The following is a 23,985-nucleotide window of genomic DNA, read 5'->3' on the forward strand; positions in this document are numbered from 1 at the left end:
TCTCATCCTGACGAATGCCGAGACCTTGTTGATCTTGGACGAAGAAAGTTGTGAAGGAGGAGAGCGAGGAGCCTCCGGGTGAAACGTCTCTCCAAACTCTGATTGAAGAAGGCGGGTCAAAACCTGGTAGTCGGAAGAGACTGCCGCCAAAGGTTTCTCGTCATCCATCTTCAACCGAACCAAGCGTCACTAACCTCTGCTTCGACACAGGTGAAGTTGGAGGCAAATAGGCTGGACCAAGATATCTGGTCTAAGTTTCCACGAGGCGCGTTGCTGAGAAGTGGAAGGTAAAGCTGACTCAATAATAGGAGCTACGGTCGAATCTCTAAGACCCGGAGCAACTTGTAAAGACTCATCACAAAACAGGTGGGGGCGACGAAACTCCACATCTTCGTCCACCCGAGCGTCCGCTGGCGCACACCTGGCGTCCACTGGCGCACACCTGGCGTCCACTGGCGCACACCTGGCGTCCACTGGCGCATACCTGGAGTCCACTTGGGCGCACGCCTGGCTGCCACTAGCGCTGGGATTGGCGTCCACTCGCGCGCTGCTGGCGTCCGCTGGCGCACGCTTGGCGTCCACTGGCGTGCGAATGACATTGAACTAAGGCGCGCTTAACATCTCGTGCGCGCTCTGCTTCCGCTGGAGCACTCTTAGATGCAACTGGTCGTTCGCTTGGCTTCCGACCGAGCGTCAGGAACGTGAACTTGCACCGAAGCGTTCACGCAAGTATCAAGCTCTCGCACCGCAAGCTTACGACGCGGGTAATACCGCTTCATGCGCCGAGCGAGCAAATCCTCTTCACGTCCTCCAGAGAGCCGCTGGGGAGTCGCACGAACTCTAGCAGGCGAGGAAAGTGGAGAGATAGACGAGCGAGGAGAGGGGGAGGGAGACCTTCTAGATCTCTTCACAGGAAGACGGTCATCCTTTCTCCTGGGACGTGGTTGCGTCCCTTTCTTAGCAAGAGCATCAGCAAGCTGTTGCTGCAAAGAGCGCAGGATCTTCTCAGTAGGAGAGGATTCCTTGTCAGGTGACGGGCTGATCCTGTGAGAAGGCGAGGGCGAGGGACGCCTTCTTCCTTTCTCCCAGAAACTGCCGTAGCACGCGCTCGAGAGCGACTGGGGCGCTCCACAAAGTCATCATCCGATGACTCCTTACGCCTTCTTCTGTGGCGGGAAAGCAGCGAACACACTCTCAGGCGAAGATCGCCTCTCGAGAGCCAAAACTGGACGTGAAGCGTCACGATCACCAACGCTCCTTTTCAGCGGGCGTGAAATAGAATGCGAGCTCCACCCCTTGTGCGGGGAGGAAGCCTCTGAAGAAGAGAAACACTCTTTCAGGAGACGTGCACGCGCACGCTCTTTGGCAGTTTGTGTAACGTCCACAGATACTGCCGAAGGCACGTCAGATCGGTGGGCGTTGCCCCGTAACCCTCCTGCGGCTTTCGACATGCCCTCTCCCCTGAAACCTGGGGTGGGAGTCCGGCAGCGGTCTAGGCTAGAGGCGAAATGGGGCCGATCTGACGCACCCTCCACCAACGAAGGAGCACTGTCACTGCACTTTGCACCTTCACTTTTGCCTTCTAAGGCGAGCACTTTAGATTCTAAATTACCGAAATCGACTCTAAGATAAGTGTAAGGGTATTACCCTCTACAGACACTGCTTCAGGGCCCGAAGGCAACACTACAGGGTTAGGAGTAGTGATTAAAGGAGGGTTAGTAGGAGAAACATGAACTTCCTGCCGTTTACCTGAAACGCTCCTGGAGGAAGACCTCCTTAACCTATCCCGTTCAAGCTTACGCAGATAGGACTCATACGCTCTCCATCCAGAATCAAAAGACACTCACATTCCTTGCAGCGACTTTCATACATGCAATCATGCTCTCTGCAACTCTTACACAAAGTATGAGGGTCTACTGATGCTTTCAGTAGCCTACCTCGACAATCACTCCTGGTACAAAACCTGGCGCTAGCCGAACTAGAACCAGACATCTTATTTAAAGAGAAATCAAGCCAAAATCAATCAAATCCACAATTAACGTGTGCCTAGCCACCGAACCAAAAGTCAAGATACCAAAAAATCAAACAGGGGTACTTATAGTAGCCAAGTTTCCTAAATTCAAGACGGAGGTGCTGAAAACTGTGTTTACAACACCGGCGACAGAAAAATTATGAATAGAAAATGGGAATGATTCCTGATACCCGCCTCCCAGCGGCGGGAATGGGTACTAACCACCTGACTCCCACTACGTGTGTCGTAAGTTTTTTAATTTCTGTCGGACTTCGGAAAATACAGCTATATATATATCTGACAGGTAAGTTTCATGAACAAAATACAGCTATATATATATCTGACAGGTAAGTTTCATGAACAAACTATCATTTTTTAAGTGATTAAGAAATGGTTAAGAAATATATCAAAAATAATTTTATTTGTATGAAAATCCAATTATTCTTCTAACAAATATAAAATAAATGTTTTCAAGATAATTTCATTGTTACTACGTATGTTACACCACGTGGTTCTAGTTGCACCGACACTCTCATGGTTGCATCACAAATGCTCACTCAGACACTGATATCAGTGGAAACATTCTACTTTTGTATTTACATTTTTCAGCGTTGAGGCATAAAAACAATCAAATAGGACTATTTCAAATTTTATGGTTGCTTTGGAAGCAATATTAATATTATCACAAATGTTTCTGTTTTTTATTTAACATTTGAACTGAAGTTTGATGACAAATTCGTTTTGGTCAAATGCATCACCGATGAGTGAACTAAAGTTCTGAAAGTAGTTTGTGTGTTTTTTCTGAAATGTGGCTACTAAAGATATTTTCTTAGTTTTGAAATATGACATATTTCACTCTTATGAAACATATTATGGCCTTATTGTACACAATAATCGTGTTTTTGCACTGAAATAACAGATAAATAGGGAGAAAGTTAAGTTGCAAGTCAGTGAATTTTGAACAAAATCCAAAGCAATCATGTAGCATCAGTTCTGAGTGTAACTGTACAGTGGTGAATGGAATTAAGAAAATGATGCGTGCAAACAATAAAAACATGGAGTGGAAAATTAGGTTGTCAGCAGTGAATATAATAAATAAAATACATAAGATCCTTCAAATAGGAAAAGCATGGGAGATCACAGAGGACACAAAGAGTACATGAGGGATCCTAAAAGGCAAAGAAGTGTTAGGGATGGGGTCACAATCTTGGCAGCGGAGGTAAGAATTGAAATTTCAGGGACAACTGTGAATGTGAAGAGACAGAATGGAAGACAAATTTGAAAACTTTATGAAAAAATAAACATGGAAAATAGAAGTTGGAAATAAGTAATGGAAATGAAGAGTAGTATTTCATAAGTCTTTTTTTCTGAAATTTGGCTACATTTGTTTCTTATGAAACAAATTATGCCCTTATTTTACCCAATAATTGTGTTTTCACACTGAAATAATAGATAAATATGGAGCATGTTAGGTTGCCAGTCAGTGAATTTTGAACGAAATCCAATGCAATCATGTAGCATCAGTTATGAGCCTAGCTGTACAGTGGTGAATGGAAGTAGCACAATCAGGGAGTCAGCAGCAAATATAATCAATAAAATACAATATATCCTTCAAGCTCTGGCATAGGAAAAGCATGGGAGTTCCCAGAGGTACACAGAGTACATGAGGGATGCTAAAAGGCAAAGAAGGGGGGGGGGGGGGGGGGATGCAATCAGAATCTTGGCAGTGGATTTAAGAATTGAAATGTCAGGGACAACAGTGGATGAAAAGAGACAGAATGGAAGAAGAATTGGAAAACTTTATGAAAAAATCAACACGGAAAGTAAACACGGAAAGTAGAAGTTGGAAATAAGTAATGGAAATGAAGAGTAGCATTTTGAAAATCTATTGTGTAACAAGACTGAATATGAACTGGAGGATGTTTACTAGACAGAAGGACAAAGACTACTGACATCTGAAGAGGTCAGAACCTTGCAAAGATTAGAGGCAGATAAGTTTCAAGAACACTGAGAAAACAAACTTTATAAAACAATCAATGATAACATAAAAAAATATATGAAAACATAAGATATTAATTCAAAACAAGAACGGGAAAGTGTTTCAACAATAACATAACAGGCTCTGCAATTATTGACAAAATAAAATAAGAGCAAGCATAAATAACAAAAGTTTTCAAAAACAGACAATCACCACCACACTGATCAGACTAAAGAGCTATTGCTCCCTGGTCTGTCCCACACCCAACTGGGTAAATACTAAGACAGACTTGAAGGCATGCTAAACAATTTTGCAAGAAAAGTTGATAAATTGCATGGCCTTCCCAACTACTATACTAGACTCAAGGCAGTAAAACTATGCAGTCTTTTGACTACAGTATTGTATACTTCCAATATATCTCAACCATCACAAATATCACCCCTTATATACATGTACACATAAGATAACTTCCTAGGGTATCCTACCGGATATGCCAAGATGTAATACCGCAGACAGTTATGATTAACCCCAATACAGGGCAATATTATAACTCATTCATACATTGTATTTAATTCTCAAGCTCCATCAAGCATCACTGCTTTAAATGTGAAGTCTTCAGAGTGATACAAACTTCTCCATGGAAGCTAGTGTTCCGAGCACTCATCCACCTGTTCACTGTGCATGAACAGACAGGAACTCGCCTTTTGTCTTGAGGCAGGATTCCTCTCTCTTGGAGGATGGAAAAGCCTGAAAAACTCATGAGTTCAGCATCATCCTTAAATATACTATCGTCTGAGACAGGACCAGCTGGTACTTCTGCATGTTCATGAGAAGACCCAAATCTTGGGCTAACTGAAGTGTCTTGTGAAGGACTTTTGTGCATTGTTCCTTCAACACTGATTGAAGGAGCCAATCGTCCAAATAAAGGACGATGTTGATCCCAGAAGATGAAGCCAACCTGCTAGGGGAGCTAGAACACATGTGAAAACTTGAGGGGCAGTTGACAGTCTGAAGCACAGAACCTGAAGTTGGATGACTCCATCCTGGAACACAAACCTGAGGTAATTTCTTGATGAAGGATGTATGGGGACCTGGAAATATGCATCTTGCATTATCTACCGACACCATCCAGTCCCCTTGGCGAATGGATGCAAGAATGGAATGGTCTCCATCCTCCCGATGCCTTTGGAACTACAAACAAGCGATTGTAGAACCCCTCTGATGACTTCTATTATTTCCACTGCATTCTTGGAAATAAGAGTGGAAACTTCCTTTGAAAGTCAGAAACTTCTCTTGAGTTTTTGGAATAGGCAGCCAAGGCGATGGGATTCTCGACTAAGGGAGATTGTTACCTGAAGAGGATAGAATGGTCTTCCTTGAAGACTTGAACAATCGATTGCTTTGCATCTTTTTCCTTCCACCTTTCCCATAACCAGTGGGTTGCCTTTGAATGGATGCTTCCAACCTTGAAAAGAAGGGAGGAGGTTCCCTTAGGTTACTTGTAAACTTGTGACATGATATTCCAAGTAGATTTCTTGTGTAGGCACAATTCAACGTCATTCACGGTGGCCTGCAGAAACAAAAAATCCTTCACTAAGGGAGAGAATATAAGAGCTGGCTTCTGAGTAGATTGTAACTCCCTTAGCCATGTAAGACACCCATAACTCTCTCTTCTTCAGTTATCCCATAGTAAAAAGGGAGGATAACTCACGAGCACTGCCTCTGACTCCCTTGTCTAAGCAAGAGAGAATTCCAAAAACATCAGCTACTATGCATTCAGGAGGAAGCTGAGGGCAGTCTTGAGTCTTCCTAGCAAGAGCACCTACTGCCCAGTCCATAAAACTGGTTACCTTAATACCTCAAACAGGTTGCGTAATAAGTGGTCTATTTCCGCAAACAAAAACACAGCCTTTGCTGCAGAAAAACTGATCTAGAAGGATCAATAAGCACCAAGAAGTCCCCCTGGGTGGAGGCAGTCACATCCAATGACAGAGCTTCTCCTGTGGCATAACAAAAATACCTCCTCTGAGATAGTCTTGCTGGAGGAAAAGTGAAGCAGGCCTTCCCTTGCTTTCTTTCGATAGAAAGCACTCATCTGCTTCTCTAACCACCTTCTTAGCAGATGTACAAAGGCACCATTCTAAGAAGAAGCTTACTCTGATCCAGAGTCTGGCTATGCATCATGAAAGTAGACACTGGTTTGCAGGAGCTGCTGGAGTAAAAACAGTAGGGAAGGTACAAAGCAGGTAACAAAGAAGCGACCTGTACACCGTTGAAGACAAGTCCTCTTCTGCTTCTCCAGGAGCTTCTTCCTCTACTGAAGAAATGTCATCCAACCTCCTCTCAACCCATAAAGGACGAATTAATTCTCGCAAGTAATAATAACAGGTTTGGGGTGGTGGACGGATTGATCCTATAGATAAACAATATTAAGCGCCATCAATTTGGAAAGAAATGGGCAGGAAAGAGGTGCCAATATTTCTATAGCCCATAAATTCACTAATGGCAACTTTTACACTGGCTAAAACCACAAATTAGGCATCTCAGGAATTCAGTTCTGCTTCTAACTTCAAAGGGGAATGTATTACGTCTCTGTCCCACATGACGCCTTTTCGTAAATTTTGCATCCGTAAAAATCATACCAAGGGGTTTGCTGTTTTGGTTTTTGTGGTTTTGTTCTTGGTCTTTTTACGATAGTACATCAGTTGTAAATGTAATTTTACAAAGAAAAGTACAAAGAAATATTAGAAAAAAAAAATCAAAAATAAAAAAAAAGTTACTCAATCTTCATTCTCAGTAAATTTATGTAAATATTTTGCAACAACTTTGCTAAGAGTTTGTTACTGATTTTATTGTTTTGATATTGTGTGAGCAGTAATTATAGTTTTACAAAATAAAATAATTTATTAGAAAAAACATAAGTTGGTAAAATTTACAATTGGCTTGTAAAAGAGGCCCCACAAGGGGTTGTAAATAGCCATTTTCAACTTCTCGTGGAAGCTAGGGAAAGTTTATATGTTTTTTGTAAATTAGCCGACCTCAAAGTTTACCCGGCCTGAGGAGCTATATGTACATATCGATATATTTACCTGTCCAGAAAGGGAATAAGACCTAATGAAGGATATGCAGTCAACAACACAGACTCAGACACCAAATCAGAAGAATTTCAGACACCAAATCAGAAGAATTAAGTGCTACAAGTAGCTCTAAAACCTCCGGGGGAGCAGGTGCCACTGAGCGCTCGGGCGCTACAGGAAGCTTCTGAGAAGACGAAGGAATGGGCTCCTTCACTATCAACAACTTTGTTACTCACCTTCTCCATTGGAGCTTTGAAAAAAGACCCTAAATTGACCCATAGACTACACAATGATCTCAAACTTACTGTCGAATTTGGACTCTAATTTTGACTCCAAATCAGCAATGGCACTGGGGGCGTCAACAAGGGAGTTGGGTAAAAAAACAGGTAAGTCAATACTACTACCTGATTGGCAGTCGTCTTGTCATGTCTTTCTATCCCTTTCTAACTTATTTGAATGGGAAGACAGTATTTTTCAATTTTTAGTGTCCCAGTCAACAAACCTGACCCCTCCAAGAAGTGCAAACTGTGTGCATGTCATACTTTAATGAAGTTAATATCAAATTACAGTCTTTGCTGCAATAGCGAGTTAACAATAAACTAATGTCAGACATCATCAAAATTGGGACAAGATTCTGTCTAACAAAATTGAAAAAAAATTCCAAGTCTAAACTAGAAAATATTTGTCAAATTGTGAGGAAAACTTGGTCTTTCAACCAAAAAATACCTACCTGACCTAAAAGCTACCAACAAAAAACAATACTTCACAAATCTGCATATACAACTGGTAACTAACAATGAATTCCAAATCATCAAATAGCTGAAAATCAACAACCAACCCCGTCAACCAGCAGAAACGAAATGACAGGTCATTGCCTAGTTGTTCCTCTCTCCCCCAACAGTGGGCATGGCTAGTTCCTACACCATAACAAAAGAATCACTAGCGCAGATTTCAAATTTTAGCTGCCTTTAGAAACTACTACTATAGCTATGTAATTACTTGTTAAATTACATGTACATACATACAAAAACCATTTTTATATATGAAACTTACCAAGTAATTACATAGCTGAATCCCAAATTGATAGGAGGTGGGATATATGGACATATAGGTACTACTCCAAAACATTCAGAAAAGTAAATGAATTTGAAATAGTAAGTTGCCTAGCATTGTTAAATGCCTGTTGTAACCTTACCTGGTGAGAGAGCTACAGCAAGACTAAAGTACGTACTGCATCTCATTGGAACTCATCTCAACCCGTAATGGAATATCATTAGAGCTCTGGGTCGCTCTACTTTAGTGGGAGCTTTGCAACAAGGGAGTACTTAGAAGGTTACCAAAGGTAACAATCCAACAAATAAATGCCCTTGCCCTGGGCGCAGTACAATAGTATTTACCAGAAAATACACCTACACCATATTAAAAAATTCACCACAATCCATCCATATAAACACAGCTGGAGGGCACTCCGGTACACAGTAGCCCAGGCTTCCCCTTTATACACACCAGTGTCAGGATCACTCAATGAGCATATGAGCCTCCAAATGGACGTCTTTCCAGTGGCTGTCCGAGACCTAAGATTTGTGTTCAACAGGTTTGTTTGAGGGGGCAACTACCCGTGGTAAAACATCACTGATCTCTCTTGGACTGCCAGTTAGCTTCCTCCCAGGGACAGGGGAGTTTAGTGGGACAGATAGCAACCTCCTCCACTGCACTTGCACTGACACTATTCACTTTGTCCACATGGACCTTCACTGAAGTCCCAATTTGAGCAACAGTGTTCACTAATAGACCAAATTTCTGACCTATTCACACTTTGAGACTGGCAATGGCACAGGGTTCAGAAGAAAGGGAGCCAGGAACCAGAATAGGAAAAAAAGTTGGAGGGCTTGCAATAGGTGAAAAGGCATCCAGTATAAGGTACAGGCTAATTAAACATCATTCTTGGGTGAAATAACCTGACTAGAAGTCCTATCCTCGGCCCTAGCAGCCACCTTCCTATTCTTGTAACAAAATTTTGCTAAATGAGCTTTTAAAATATGACAATTTTTCAAATCCCAATTCCAATCTGCTTTTGGCCTAGCTATCAGATTGAGGGGTGGCATGAGGTGGGCCTAATGTGTAAAGGACATCAAGTTTGTTTAGTTAGGAAAAATATAATTTGCTTTAAAAAATTGTCATTTGTTCCCACACAATATACAAACCTTCAATCCTTTATATGAGGAAGACTCATATTTGGAGGGAGGGATTTGAATGAGTCTGTAGAACTGACTGAAGTTTGTATACTTTGATTTTCTTCCTGGTCAAAAGAGCAAGGAAGAGAATCGTACCTCTGATGAAACAATTGGAGTACAGGAACTGCGTGATCAACCGACAGATTTCTGGACATTTTTTGAACGAGGGAGGAAATGTAACCTCATACGAAAAACAAGCTAGGATGAAACTGGGAGTCTAAGGCAGTAAGGCAAATATAAGCAGTGGGTTTGTCTTACTGTCAGGGACCTTTCCCTTCTCCCCTTGCTAGAGAAAGGGGTGGTTGTTTCTATAATATCAAAATTTTTGAAAGTAAATTATATATTTTTCCCAACTATACAAACCTGAAGACCTTTATAAAAGGAATTACTTAAAGCGTAGCCTGGCCATGGCCGCTGAAATCTTTCAAACAATCTGGTTCAGTAGTTAACTCCTGGTCTAGTAATTGGAGTCTCTCCCAACCTGAAGTAAACATTCCAATTTGCTTTAGCCCCAGGTAGCATACCCAGGTAGCATAACGAAGGGTGGGATGAGGTGGGCAGTTAGAGTAAAGGACCTCAGGTTTGTACAGTTAGGAAAAATACCATTTACAATCAAAATATATTTTTACAATAAAACACTGTTTTACTTATACTTACCAAGTACATAATCATATAGCTAATAATTTCTAAGTAGTACCAGTAACTAAAATGTGAAAATCGCTGTAGCAATTCTTTTGTTTTGGTGTAGGTCAGTACCCCAACAACTAGCGGGGAATAGGTAAACAACTTAGCAATGAAGCTTAATTTTATTTATGCCTTATCATCCATTAAAGGGGGGAAGGGTGTAAAATTGTGATTTGTTCCTACACAATATACAAACCCTCAGTCCTTTACAATAGGAAGACACTGATTGATGGTAGGAATCTGAGTGAGCCTCTATGAACCAACTGGGGTTCAGCATAAAAGAGATTTTCTTCCTGGCTGTAAGAGTGAGGAAGTAAATCTAGCTACTGGCATCTGATTTGGTGTTATGAACTGCGAGGTCAGTCAGTCTTTTGGGTTACTCATAAAGAAGGAGAAGATGTCCCCCTTATGAGAACGAAAAGAACCATTACATCAGATAGTAAGGCAAATACAAGCAATGGGTTAGTCTTATGTCTGTGTCCCCTTCCCTTCCCTTCCTTGTAAAGGAAAGGGGAGGATATTTGCTTCTATTAAATAGTCAAAAGAAAATAAATAGGTTACTCTAATGAGTGTCTTACCTGCATCGACCCCCCAGTCCAGCATGTAACAGACTGCATACTCTCTGTCGGAAGGGAAAGAGTAGGATGAAACAGATGGAGAGCCAGTCACTCCACAGACATATTCATTCAAACCGAAACAACAAGGTGAGATGCAACCTTGTCCAGTTACAGGAGCTGGGTAAGCTACACAACTTGTTGAGCAGCCACCTTTGGTCCCAAGGAAAATGTGTCCAAGGACCTGTGGGCAATATCCTGAAGGTAATGAGAGGTGAAAGTGGTCTGGCATGCCCAGACCCCAGCCTTCAAATCCCGTTGAACCAACAAGTTCTTACAGAATGCGAGGAACAAGGCAATGCACCTGACCTCTTGAGCTCTCGAACGAAATGTACCGAAGTCGCCTATGTCAGCAGCAGAGTATGCCTTCCTGATCATCTCATGAAGACAGAGAGAAACAGTGTTCTTGGACACTTCTTTCTTGGAACCTCCACTGCTAAAGAAGAGTCTTCAAAACTCAGGCCAGAGATGTCGACTCCTCTTCAGATAGCGCCTTAGCGCTCTAACGGGACAAAGCAGAATCTTCTCTGGATCATCACAGAAGGTCATGCCAAAGAGGAATGTCTCTCTGTGCCTCAGACAGAAGAGCCAGAAGGTAAGGATACCAAAGAGTCTGAGGCCAATGGGGGACCACCACCAACATCAGGAAATTCGAGGTGGTCAACACTGTTGATCACCAGGCGAATCATGTAAAACGGGGGAAAGGTATAAACCCCAAGGTTGTCCCACGGGTGTAGGAACACGTCCTCTGCAGTGGGTCATGGGTCTGGTACAATGGAGCAGGAAGTCTTCAACTTCCTGTTGTACTGGGTGGCAAAAAGCCAACGACTGGTCACCCCCATAGGCTGAACAGCCTTTCCGCCATGTTTTGGTGTAGGGACCACACGGTTCCTATCACCTGATTGTGGCAGCTGAGCTTGTCTGCTACTACACCTCTTGCCAAGAATGTACCTGGCTGACAGCTCCACCAAGTGGGCTACCATCAACTCTTGCATCTGCATTGTCAACTGGTGAAGCGAGAGAGAAGCGAGACCCCCTTGCTTGTTGACGTACGCCACTACTGTGGTATCATCACTCATCAGTACCACAGTGTCCCATCACTCTTTCCTGGAACTCTAGGAGAGCCAAGAAGGATGCATTAAGTTCCAGGAAGTTGATGTGAAGGTGCTTGCCATGATGGTTCCACACTCCTGCAGTCAGCAACTCCTCCAGGTGTTCACCCCATCCTTCGGTCTATGCATCTGAGAACAGAAGCATGTTTAGAGGGGGGTGCGACGATCCACTCCTATCAGGTTCCTGTTGTCAAGCCTCCATCCAAATTCTCTCTCGCCTCCAGAGAGAGGGAGACAAGAGCAGATTGACTGTGACCATAACTCCATCAGTCTCCACTGGAGAGACCAAAGGTGAAGCTGCCCATGAGGTACCAGCTCCTCCAGAGTTGACAGGTGACTTATATAGACTTGGCACTGCCAAGCCGACTGCTTCATCTTGAACCGAGTCGGGGTGAACAAAACAGTTCCAAGGAGAGAAGTCTATGACTGGTCTCCATGCCCCAAAAGTCTTCTCTATAAGTAAGACTTGGCTGTAAAACCCTGGGGACCAGCCTGACACGACTTCCACAGCACCCTTCCTCAGCATTTTCTGCACGTCTTGCAACATTGCTTGGTACTTCTTTGACGCTTCGAGGTACAATTACAGACGGATCAGGTGGTTGGTGAGAGGTGGTGGACACTGGAAGTAGATATCCCTCCTGAAGGACATCTACTACCCAGGTCTCCACTCCATATCGCTGCCATGTTGCCCAATGGCTCGACAGGCATCCCTTCACACCAGTGGCAACAGCTGGAGGGAATGCCAGCCATAGCGTTTGGCTTTCTTTTTTTTAACCCCTTTTCCTGCGGGCAAGGAGGGCTGAAAGGGATGTGACAGTGCCCCTTTCAGCAGGAGAGAAGGCTGGGTCATTCTGTGGGCACCCTCAAAGGGGGAGGACTTCTTAGGGGCCGAGGAAGAGCTAGCTAGACTCGAGGGTCTAGCTGGAGTGGAGGGCAAAGACCTCTATTTCAACACTGCCTGGTGGACAAGGAGGTCTATATCATCATCCCGATGCTTCTCTACCATAGTATCTACCTGTTTTCAGTTAAGAGAGAGGGGGAGAACCCAGAAAAGGTCCGTTGCAAGGGGTCAATACCAACTAAGAACAAAGAGGCCTGGCTATGCAAGAGAGAACAGTGTCCCTTCTCTTGAGCACCAGGTTCGCCCACAGGTTTGCTGTCTGGTGGCCCAGGTAAGAAATAGCCCTACCTCCAGAAGAGGTAGCAACCTTAAGACACCATAAAGGACCACAGGTCTAGCCAGGAGACTGCCTGGAGAGCTGCCATGGCGGTAGCCTCCAGGGTCGCTGCTTCTTACGAAAAAAGGGATATACTCTCTGCAGTAAGCTGCTGGAATGACAGACTGGGGCCAAGACAAACCAGGTCCAGGTCAACCTGCTTAGTCGGTAAAGACCTCTCCCAAAGTGTGTAGAAACGCCTCTGATGAGGTTGCGGAGGGGGTAGTATCTTGTCCGACCGGTTAGACAGAAGCGAATTCTCTTGTCCTGAGACAAGATTGTTCACTTGACCTAATACTCAAAATCTTGGGTTCCTTCTTAGGACCCAAAAAGGATTCGAGCCCAGAGGGGCAGTCTCCCACAGAAGTGGCCGTGGTTGCTTCCCCGAGATCATTGTGCTGATGAATAAATGCTACGATCTCACCAAAGGTCCTCTGTATCTCAGAGGCTGTCTGAGTCTCTAGGCAAAAGGGCCCTCAAACCCCTTGAGAGAACAGTCCTCCCAATCTACTCTCCCAGGAGTTAGAACCTTGCCAGACCCTTTTGATCCATCCTCAGTGGGGCCATAAAACCCCTCCAGGAACACAGGCTGTCGTCACTGAACCCTGCGGAGAGCACTCTGCAGGATTTCTACCATCTACCTTACCCTTCCCAGTGTAACCCAAGGAAGTAGAGCGAATAGGAGAGGAAGATCGGATGATCTCGTTCATTCTACCAGCAGCCCTGCTAGGAGGAATGAGCTGCACACACTCATCAACCCGTGGTGATGAAGGCAGCATGGGTCTGGGAGAGCGCAGTCGCCTCAACGAGATGCTTTCCCGAGGAGAGTACAGGGGGTTCTCTCCACGCTGCTGACATGCTTGGCCTCGTCATAATCGGTTGCTCACGCAGGCGAGTTTGCGTGGCCAGCAGGTTGGCAAGAACATGCACCATCCTCACGACATACCCCAGTCCTCTTCGAGGCAGAAGCCTTATGCAAAGAGGACTGCACAGGGGACTTTCTCTTAGCAATGCCAGATGTCTTGTCCCAAGAGACAGTAACATCTAGGCACCTGATGAAGAGCCAGGCTTGGCTTTCACAGGTAGGGCCAAGTCATCAGCGTGGCTCGGTCCTTCTCTTGTCCTGTGCCACTGTCACAGTGAGAGGTCTCACCATCAGTGACAGCAGGTGTGCATCCCCCACCCCCTTTCAGGGCCACGCACTCAGTGAGGCTTGCAAATAAGTACCTAACACAGCTCCAGTTCCAGGGGCAGAACCCTTGGAACTGAAGACAAGAGAATGAACCTGGGTCCAAATTCCTCAGGCTCCAATGACACTAGACCCTGGGGACAGGTTCATGGTTCTCAATCCCAAAGGAGCAGGCAAGCCAATGAGAGAATCGACTGCTTCCTTGTGGAGAGGATGCAGACCCTTAGGAGACTCGTGATGAGACTTCTTAGGGGACGTAGAAGCTACCTTTCTTCTCTTAAGCCGGGAAGCCTTTGAAAAGGGAGGTGAGGGGGCGGCAGACAATGAAGAAGACGAAGACAACAACACCTTCTGAGACCTCTCTTCACCAACTGTCAGGAACTGCCCCCCCCCCGGCACCATTCAACTCGGTAGGTCCAGGAGCAGGAGCAGGCCCAATAACAGCAACAGAAATGGCAGGCAGCGTCGACCTCTGCCACCACCATGGGTGACAAAGGAGGAGCAGGAACAACAGGAAGAGGCACGGGTGCCACTCCAAAACCAGGAGATGGCACTGAAGACACAGGCACTGGGATATGGCGAGCTGGCAGATGTGCATGCATACGAAAAATCACAATGGATGGTCACAATGGATGGGGGGCATACAAAAACCAGGTGGGGTGCAAGACTAAAACTGTGCCGATTCACAGTAGATGTATTGGAGGTGACTACAGCATGAGTTACTGCAGTACTGGCACTGACACTGTTCAAGAGTGCCAGTAATACATTCACAGACGAAGGCCCCACAAGACTAAGCAAAGCCCACGCCTGATCCAATCCTAACACCTCACCTACAGAAGACAGAGTCGGGTTAGAGGGAGGGGTACTCCCTCATCCCGAAGGAGTACCTTCGGAGCGAGAGAAGACATCCAGAGAAGTGTTTCCCTGATCACCAAGAACCCCGTTCTTCCTCCCTTGATGAGTCGGAAAAGGAAGACAAAGCAGAGGCTTCCTCCAAAGGGGCAGCAGCAAGTATGGGATGATTGCCAGGAGACAGGGAAGACTAAGGATTAACTACCAAGGGAGTGGTAGGCAGCGTTTTACCCACAACTACAGGCAAGAGCGCCTTCTTACAGTATCACCTCCTCCTGACAAACCTCCCCAATGCATCGTAAACCAGTCACAACACTCGGCACAATGGTTATTCATATCACACTCATACCCTCGGCAAGAGGAACACAGGACATGAGGTTCTACATCCAAAGAAGAGCAGAAACTACCTCACTTCCTACCCTGCACCCCAGGGCATTGCCAGCCAGGGGCAGACTTTAGTGATTGTGATATGTGGGTTTCCATTAAATCTCAATAATCAAACACACAATTATACACATATACACAGATATCTACATAAAACAAGGAGAAATCCCAGGATAGAAAGAAATCAGTTAAACAGTTGAGCAGAGAGCAAAGGAACATCTCTTAGTTTGATGAAAGCCAAAAGCAAATTGGAATGTTCAAAGTATCTAGAGAAAGAGGTTGCATCATCCCCATAGAGCCCTGTGGTAACACAAACCAAAATATGATTTTTACCCGTTTGTTTTTTAAGTTTCACTATGATAAATAGCTTTGTAAGTTTAAAGTAAAGTTTAGAATTTTTGTTGCACACCTGATACTGATATTGACAATGATTAAAAAACAAAAATCAATACAAAACACACCGTAATTCAAAACTTCTTCTTGTCCTGATTGGCAAGCTATGAGTGACATCACTAAGCTCTTCCCCATTTATACCATGCTCGTCGTCTTACAGTTGTCAAAACAGGAAGGTGGTCTTTTTTAACAATGTTGACATTTTAACATAGCTAAATAATGGTGTATTGTGCCACATAAATCAGAAAAACATAAGGAAATTTGTACATTTTCATTGCTTTCCAAGAAATATTCCCGCAGGTGACGTCATATCTGTAGTATGATGTCTTCATCCATTTAGCAGATGAATTTCCATCAGTCAGGCTTGGAGTATTACACTATCCTTTATGTCAATTACAGTTACAATTATAATTACCAGTCACATTATCAAATTATAATTACAACTAAAATTAATATTAAATATTACAATTACTACTTAAAAATGTGTAATAAATTACATTTACATTAAATTACAATTACAACAAGCTTACTGTCAACACACAGCCCTAGTGTAAAGGGTGTGTGGCCTAGGCAGGCAAGAGATGCTGACTAGTCAATTTCCTCTGCTCCAGATGCAACCACCTTAGGAATGTTTACATCTGGTCAGGAGGGACTCCCAATTAACGGACCAGTAGTTAACTACTGAACCACCTTGTTTTGAGATTTCAGCGGCTGTGTCTAAGTTACAACTTAAGTAATTCCTACTGTAAAGGACTGAGGGTTTGTATATTATGTAGGAACAAACAAGAGCAAAACGAATCAGATGTAGTCTAAGATCCCATAGTAGCCTACTTCTGCAAGTTCTGATTCTGATTAAAATAAGGTTTACTGAACATTTAGTCAACTTTTACTATACATAAAACATAATCATATTCTGAAGTTGGGAATAAATTTTCTAAAGTTTAGCATGTTAGTATTTGTTTGTTTGTATGGTGTTTTAACGTTGCATGGAACCAGTGGTTATTAAACAACAGGATTTAGTATGTTATGAACATTCATGATATTCATTTCAGAAACAAATTAGTAGGCTAGGCCTACGTAGTTCTAAATGTACTGGACCCGTCTTAAATCCTACAATGTAATTATTTGGGACCACTCATATCCTATAATGTAATAATTTGGGACCACTATGAGAAACCAGGGTTTTTGTCTTTGGGGGGAGGAGGTGTCAAGAGTGAAATATAAGAATGCATCCTAACCTCCCCAAGATAGCCTGTTTCTGCAGTCCTGACTGATAATGGTAATTTTCACAGCGGGTTTTTAGTGGCTGCTCTCAACAATCAAGTCTTGGTCATAACCCTATTATTTATTGTGATTTACAATATCATAGGCTAGATTAGTTAAGGCGTCCTAGGTTAAGATAGGTGAGGAGGTTCAAGGGGGGTTAAGTTTGGTTTTGTTTTCCTCCACAAAAAAAACCTGATAAATGTAAAGATACTTATATCAATTAGTAATATAATTTCTTTACTAAACAAGATAGAAATGGGAGTAATTAGCCTATATAGCTAATACAGTAGAGGTACCTCACTTGAGGAATTCACCAAGATAGGAGAAATTTACCACCTTTGGTTGATGTTCCTGCGTTTCCCAAGGGGCTTCGCATTATTTCCTTGGAAATTGTCTTAAGCTACTTGACAGCATTTTAGTTGCTTTTTGCAGGTCATCTGCAATTAGACCCCCCAGGGCTACTAGTACTAGCCTGAACACAGCGAAATAACGATTCCCCAATCCATAGTGGCTTTTGTAAATTTGTGCAGTCCGTGCAGGGTTGTTACTTGGAAATAGGTAGTACCCCTGTCTCACCTCTTCACATTTCTATATTTTTCAGTCAAGGAATTAAAGTGCATTAACCTAATAGTCAATATAGCTAGTCGTGTGACAATCTTCCATACACTTAGCAAAAAATAGGGATTGGGGCGTCCAATGTATTTCGCCGTGTTTAATACTGGACCCTGGGGGTTAATTACAGTCATCCGAATAAATTTTACTTAAAATTCTTGTTCAGTAAGTAAAACTGCATAGAAAAACTGCAACTGCCATAGTCTAGGCCGCCGCGGATAAGTACCCTAGATCTACCCCCCCGCTTTCCCACAGTGGTCACCCATAACTCCATTATTTACTACTGAAATGAATTACTTACTAAACTGCAATAGGCTAACTGCGTTTAGTAATTTATGTCTGTTAAACATGTTCATGATATTTATAACTAGTTTATGTTGGTGTAATTTATTGTCTTCTGTTTATGCTTTTACATTCATCCCAAAAGGGTTGGCAATAAACATGGTGTGTATTTTGCATGAAAACTGTAGGCCTATGTACTATAGCTAGCTAGTCTAACATACTATTTACCATGGTAAATAGTATTGGAGCATAGTTCCACATTGGGGGGAAGGGGGGGGGGGGGGGGGGGGGGGGTTGATTGAATTTAGGCCAAAGGCCAAGCACCGGGACTATTCAGCGCTCAAATGGAAATTGACAGTAAATGGTTTGAAAGGTGTAACGAGGAAAACCTCACAGTTGCAATCCCTAGGTAAGAATCGAGTAAGATGAAAATATGAAAGGAGGTACAGTAAAAGGAACAAGATTGGTTACAGCTAGGGGCAAAGAACCATAAGTACTAATGCGTACAGTGCACCGCATGAAGTCCACTGACGGCGCTACCTGTGTTGAGTTTGGGGGGGGAGGTTAAGAAAAGGCACACTTGGCATACCTAAACTACCTATACTCTGTTTTTTTCCACCTGTCCATCCGCCTGTGGTGTTTTTGTATGGTAACACTGCGTCCCGGGCTTTAAATAGTTACGCTATGTTTAAGTTTTAGGTAAATAAAAGGATATCTGGGTGTACATTTGCAACTGAAAAGTGTTATAATAATTTACTATATGCGAATTAGTACACTGTTAATATTCGAAATAGGATATTATTATTGTTGAATGTAAGCTGAATGTACCTAACTATCTAGCCTAAAGCCCGGGACGCAGTGTTACCATACGCAAACACCACAGGCGGATGGACAGATGGGAAAAAACCAGTATAGTAGTTGGTACCTATACTCTGTTTATTTCCATCTGTCCATTTGCCTGTGGTGGTCGCGCATGGTAACACTGTGTCCCGGGCTTTAAATATAGTAGTTACGCTATGTGTAAGTTTTAGGTCAAACATAGTTATGCTAGCTAGTAGCCTGTGTGTAAGTTTTAGGTAAAAAAAGGATATCTTGGTGTACATAAGTTTTAGGTAAAAAAAAAAAAAAAGGATATCTTGGTGTACAATTGCACCTGAAAAGTGTTTTAATAATTTACTGTATGCAAATTGTATATCATTTATAGCCCGGAACGCAGTGTTACCATGCGCAAACACCACATACGGATGGACAGATGGAAAAAAACAGAGTACCTATACCTAGTACCTATCCACATTAGGATAGTAGGCTAGGTAATACCTATCTTACTGAAAATTACAGAATGCAACCAGGAAATTTGGAGAAACTTGCCAGGATAATTCTTGTCTGAGCCTATATTAAGCTAAAAAGGGTAGTCTACCTAGCCTATAGCTACTTGGCTAGGTAGTATGTGTTAAACAAAAGCAAATTAAACTTAGGTATGCAGTGGTATCGTAAGGTTTTTAATATCACAATCCAATAGGCCGAGGTTCCTCGTAGGCAAAAATTATAGGATAGGCTAACTCGAAACTTCATCCACTGATGAAGCTGTCCAGTTATACTAAGTCTACGGTCTATTAGCACTTAATAGGCTAGACTTAATACCCGTGGACTAAGTATTTCATGATGAAAACTTTAATCTACCTTTATTACTAGCCTATAGCGCCTAGGCCTATACCCTAGGTCTAGTGCCTCGTCCTAAATAATCATTTAGGTAGCTTAGCTAGCTTTGTATAGATATTTAGCTAACGAGTTCGTCTAGCCTAATTACAACAATTCAACGTAATTAATTACATAAAGAGTAAATGCCACAGAAATTACTTACACTACCAAAAGCAACAACAAACTTAGACGTTACACACCTCGCAAACAAACTTAACTGGGTTTGTATTTACGTTAACGACTGCAACTTCTGCAACACACGCACGCACTCACATATTTCAGCAGTTTTCGCAAAATGTGAATGAAACCAGGCAAAGAAACTTCCTTTAAAAGAACATTTTCATTGGATCATATTGCTAGTAACAAACTGCATAACGTATACATAGCTGAAATAAATCAATGAGATGCACCTTCGTTGTAACGGCTTTTTCAACTTTCCCGCGGTGTGTGATTCCAGAATTTCTTTAGAAAATACGTTACAACAGTTTATTTATCAATGCTTAGTCCTTTACGGAAGTAAATTTATCATCCTATAAACGTAAGAGACGATTCCATGGTTAGTATACTATTCCCAAAATTTTACTAAAGTTCTGTCGGATTAAAAGGATGAGCTTTTTCTAAAGGATCGATTGTTAATCGCGGCTTCACACTGCGGAAGGGAAGCGAAAGCTAAAATAGCCTTGACCTTCCAAATTTTTCAGTAAGTCTTCTCATTGGCCCTTCTGGACTTTAAGGAGTTCCTTACTGTTAATTATATGTGAAGTTATGGTTTCTTTAAGTAACTGATTCTTCAGTAAGGGTATCGAAATTAATGGAAAGTGGTCCGACCACTAATACCTAATATAGAGAAAGGAAACGCAATGAATAAGCCTTTTACTCTTTGTCGACCAGATCAGGATTAATAATGAAATCCATCGGAAGGCAAGTTTAAGATAAAATAATTGCATGAGTATACAAATGAGTGCATCGATACAATCACGTATATCATTAAAAATTAATGCGTTTGCTATAACTCGAAGACTATTTTCAGAATATCTCGCGCTCTCAAGACAGTACAGCTTTCAAGACAATAAAAACAATTTTACACATCATACTCATACTATATATATATATATATATATATATATATATATATATATATATATATATATATATATATAGTAGATGCACGTGACTTCAATAAATAAGCGAATACCGCAGGAAAATGATAGTCAGACAACCAAGCACTTTCGTCTTTACTAAGACATTGTCAAGGAACGTATGAAATACAATTGGAGAGAAAGTTATCAGGTAAACAACAGATCAAAAATACCAGATGGTTAATTGTCAAAAGGATAAAACTTAAAGAGAGATAATCCAGGATTAGCGGATATCACACGGTCACAAACCAAAACCTAGATTTAACCCTAACAGAAACAACAAAGTATCCGTACAGTCCAAAACATGTAAAAACTTAATATATTAATTTTCTTGCTTATATTTATCTTCAACTTTTTTCATTATGAAGGCATCAAGTTTAAATAAACCAAGACTTAAATTTAGAACATTTCCATTATTTAACTTGATGAAACAAGATTCAATGATATTCCTTTTGACTGTCATTACATGGGATTAAGGCTCTTGCTTGATTCCAGTTAACAGGATGATCTAAATCTCTCATATGTACGAATAAGGCATTCGATATTTGTCCAGTTCTCACAGAATATTGGTGCTGTTTGAGACGTTGTGAAAGAGATTTACCGGTCTGTCCGTAATAGACTTTATCACACTTTTGCAAGGAATTTCATATATGCAACCTGGAAGATCTTTAGGAGAATTTTTATTACTACACTCTTGACATTAATATTAGTGAAAACAACATTTATGTTAAAAAGCTTTAAAATTCTAGGATTATCTAAAAACCTTTCATCATAGGGTAATTTTAAAATGTTATGCTTACTAAATTCAAGTTTGTCGTTAGTTAAATAAAATGTTTTTTTAGCTCTTTTCCATGCCACATCTACAAAAGTCCTTGGGTATTTAAGTTTCATTGCAATATCATAAATATTTTTAATCTCGGCGTCAATAAACTGCTGGCTACAGACACGTAAAGCCCTTAGGAACATTCCAGAATAAACAGAGAATTTAACATTTTGATGGTGATTGGAGTAGCAATGAACAAAAGAGGCAATGTTAGTCGATTTCCGAAAGTCTGAAAAGGTGAAATTTCTATCATTTCTATGGACAGTTACATCAAGAAAATTCAAATTACAATTTCTTTCTTCCTCTACAGTAAATTTTATAGAAGGAACTAAATTATTGAAATTATTAAGGAATTCCTGGAGATTTTCGTGAACTGGGCAAATACGGAAAATATCATCCACACACACACATACATATATATATATATATATATATATATATATATATATATATATATAACGGAGACGACAGCCAACAGCTTCCCCCCCCTCTCTCTCTCTCTCTCTCTCTCTCGTCATATCTCCCCTCCATTTCATTAGGTCATCAAATCAGAGTCGTGCATTACAAAAATATGCATTTATTTAAAAGCAAAGCATTAACTGAATAACTCAGATAACCCTCGGTAATTAATCTGACACCAACATTAGTTTAGTCAACACAGTAATTAGTTAACACCATTTCTCCAAATAATAATCCCACTCTTCTCCAATTATAGTTCCCACATTCTAGAATAGTTACCTCTACTAGAATCGCCTGTTAAAAAGACATGGAGAACAAACTGATAAGCATACACAATTGTAAATACAAAGCCAAAAGATTAAATGAAACAGAATATCTTTTACAAAATATTAAAATACAGTCAAGCCACACCTTTGGCTAAAATAGATATAAATACACTCACCCATTTCAGCCAATTTCACTTCACTTAAACAGAAACACGTTGGCAGAGCCATCCCGGCTCTGCCTTCTCTCCCCGTAAGTCTCGCCATGATAAGTCTACATTTCCTTAATATGTAGGAAAGAGGCTCACACATGCACACAAACTCACACCCATCGTTCACGCCCAGAAACCACTCATAACCAGTTTCAAAGGCACCTTCGACAAACGTCCATAACGACAGACGAGCGTTGACCTGCATAGGTAAAGATTTTAATGTCACCCTACCACGAGAAAAAGGCATATCAGCATTCCTAATCTGTCGCTCGGACACTCAGTCTCTAGTGAAGTTAATTTGCTGATTCTTTACATTCTAAGAAATGTCACAGCACATCACATTATATATCATTTAAAATATCATAGCAAATCCCCCCTCTTTATGTTACACCACACACACACACACAACACACACACACAACACACACACACACAACACACACACATATATATATATATATATATAATATATATATATATATATATATATATATATATTTATATATATATATGTAATAAAGGAGCCCATAAAAAACACCAAAATATAGAGAGAAAAGTGCTATATTTCAGAGACTTCTTTCTATATTTTTTGGTGTTTTTATGGGCTCCTTTTATTAGATGGAATTCTGTTGTAACAGAACATTTTACCATTCATATATATATATATATATATATATATATATATATATATATATATATATATATATATAATTCGACTGTAATCCTTTCAAATAGCACACCGGATTAGATATACCTCATTAGTCTAGTTTTCTTTTTCAATGAGAGCTATTCTAGGCCATAACATATGAATATCTGCCAAGGCATTTATACTTGGTCCTATGATTTCAAAAGAAATTTATAAAATGCCTGAATTGTATGGAGGGTCGCAGATAAGCAGGGGAAAAATGGATTATCATATTTGTAATCAGTACGGAGCCCAAGCACTATAAAGTTGAGTGTTGTTGCCCTTTCCCCTTATTTGACACCTGTTAGATACGGGTATTTGTGGTTTTCAGCGATTTGTTTGTCCATACTGTACCTTTAACATGTATATTGTGATTTCTACCACTGTTTATTAGTACTTTGTTTATTAATTGAAAATAATATCGTATTACCCACCTCTGTGATATATATATTATATCATCAGAAGGATTTATTGGGGAGCAACAAATCACAATCTTACTGCACTTCAATTTTATACCATCAAAAATAATAAATATGGTTTCATACTTGTTTAAAAAGAGCAAGGAAAATTCTAAATAAGTTTTCGATTTAGGCTTCCTTAGAGTGGACCGCTCAGCTGGAAGGGCGGTCGTCCTATACAACTCTACCAGCAACGTCCATCCCCACCCTCGCGAAAATATATAGTAGGTACTGTACATAGACATTGTAAACAAACTTACAGAACATACTATTTGATGACGTCAGCTGGGTTTCTGTGGCCACCAGAAGAGTTGGAAGAGACCCAGACCCACTGGAGTAACAA

At 41.4% G+C, this 23,985-nt stretch overlaps 1 protein-coding gene across 11 annotated transcripts in view; it reads right to left on the reverse strand.

The window, feature by feature from the left end:
• Window positions 1–19,952, reverse strand: part of LOC135221962 (nuclear distribution protein nudE homolog 1-like) — a 210,967-nt gene extending 191,015 nt beyond the window's left edge. For 4 of the 11 annotated variants that reach the window (XM_064260019.1, XM_064260025.1, XM_064260028.1 and 1 more), the window contains exon 1: window positions 19,767–19,909. The gene's annotated coding sequence lies outside the window, so the exon portion shown is untranslated. Of the gene's footprint in view, window positions 1–19,766 lie in introns of all 11 variants that reach the window. The other 7 variants (XR_010316140.1, XR_010316141.1, XM_064260020.1 and 4 more) reach the window with 7 other exon arrangements.
• Between the last annotated feature and the right edge of the window lie 4,033 nt (window positions 19,953–23,985).

Source organism: Macrobrachium nipponense, chromosome 3, assembly GCF_015104395.2.
Source record: "Macrobrachium nipponense isolate FS-2020 chromosome 3, ASM1510439v2, whole genome shotgun sequence".
NCBI lineage: Eukaryota > Metazoa > Arthropoda > Malacostraca > Decapoda > Palaemonidae > Macrobrachium > Macrobrachium nipponense.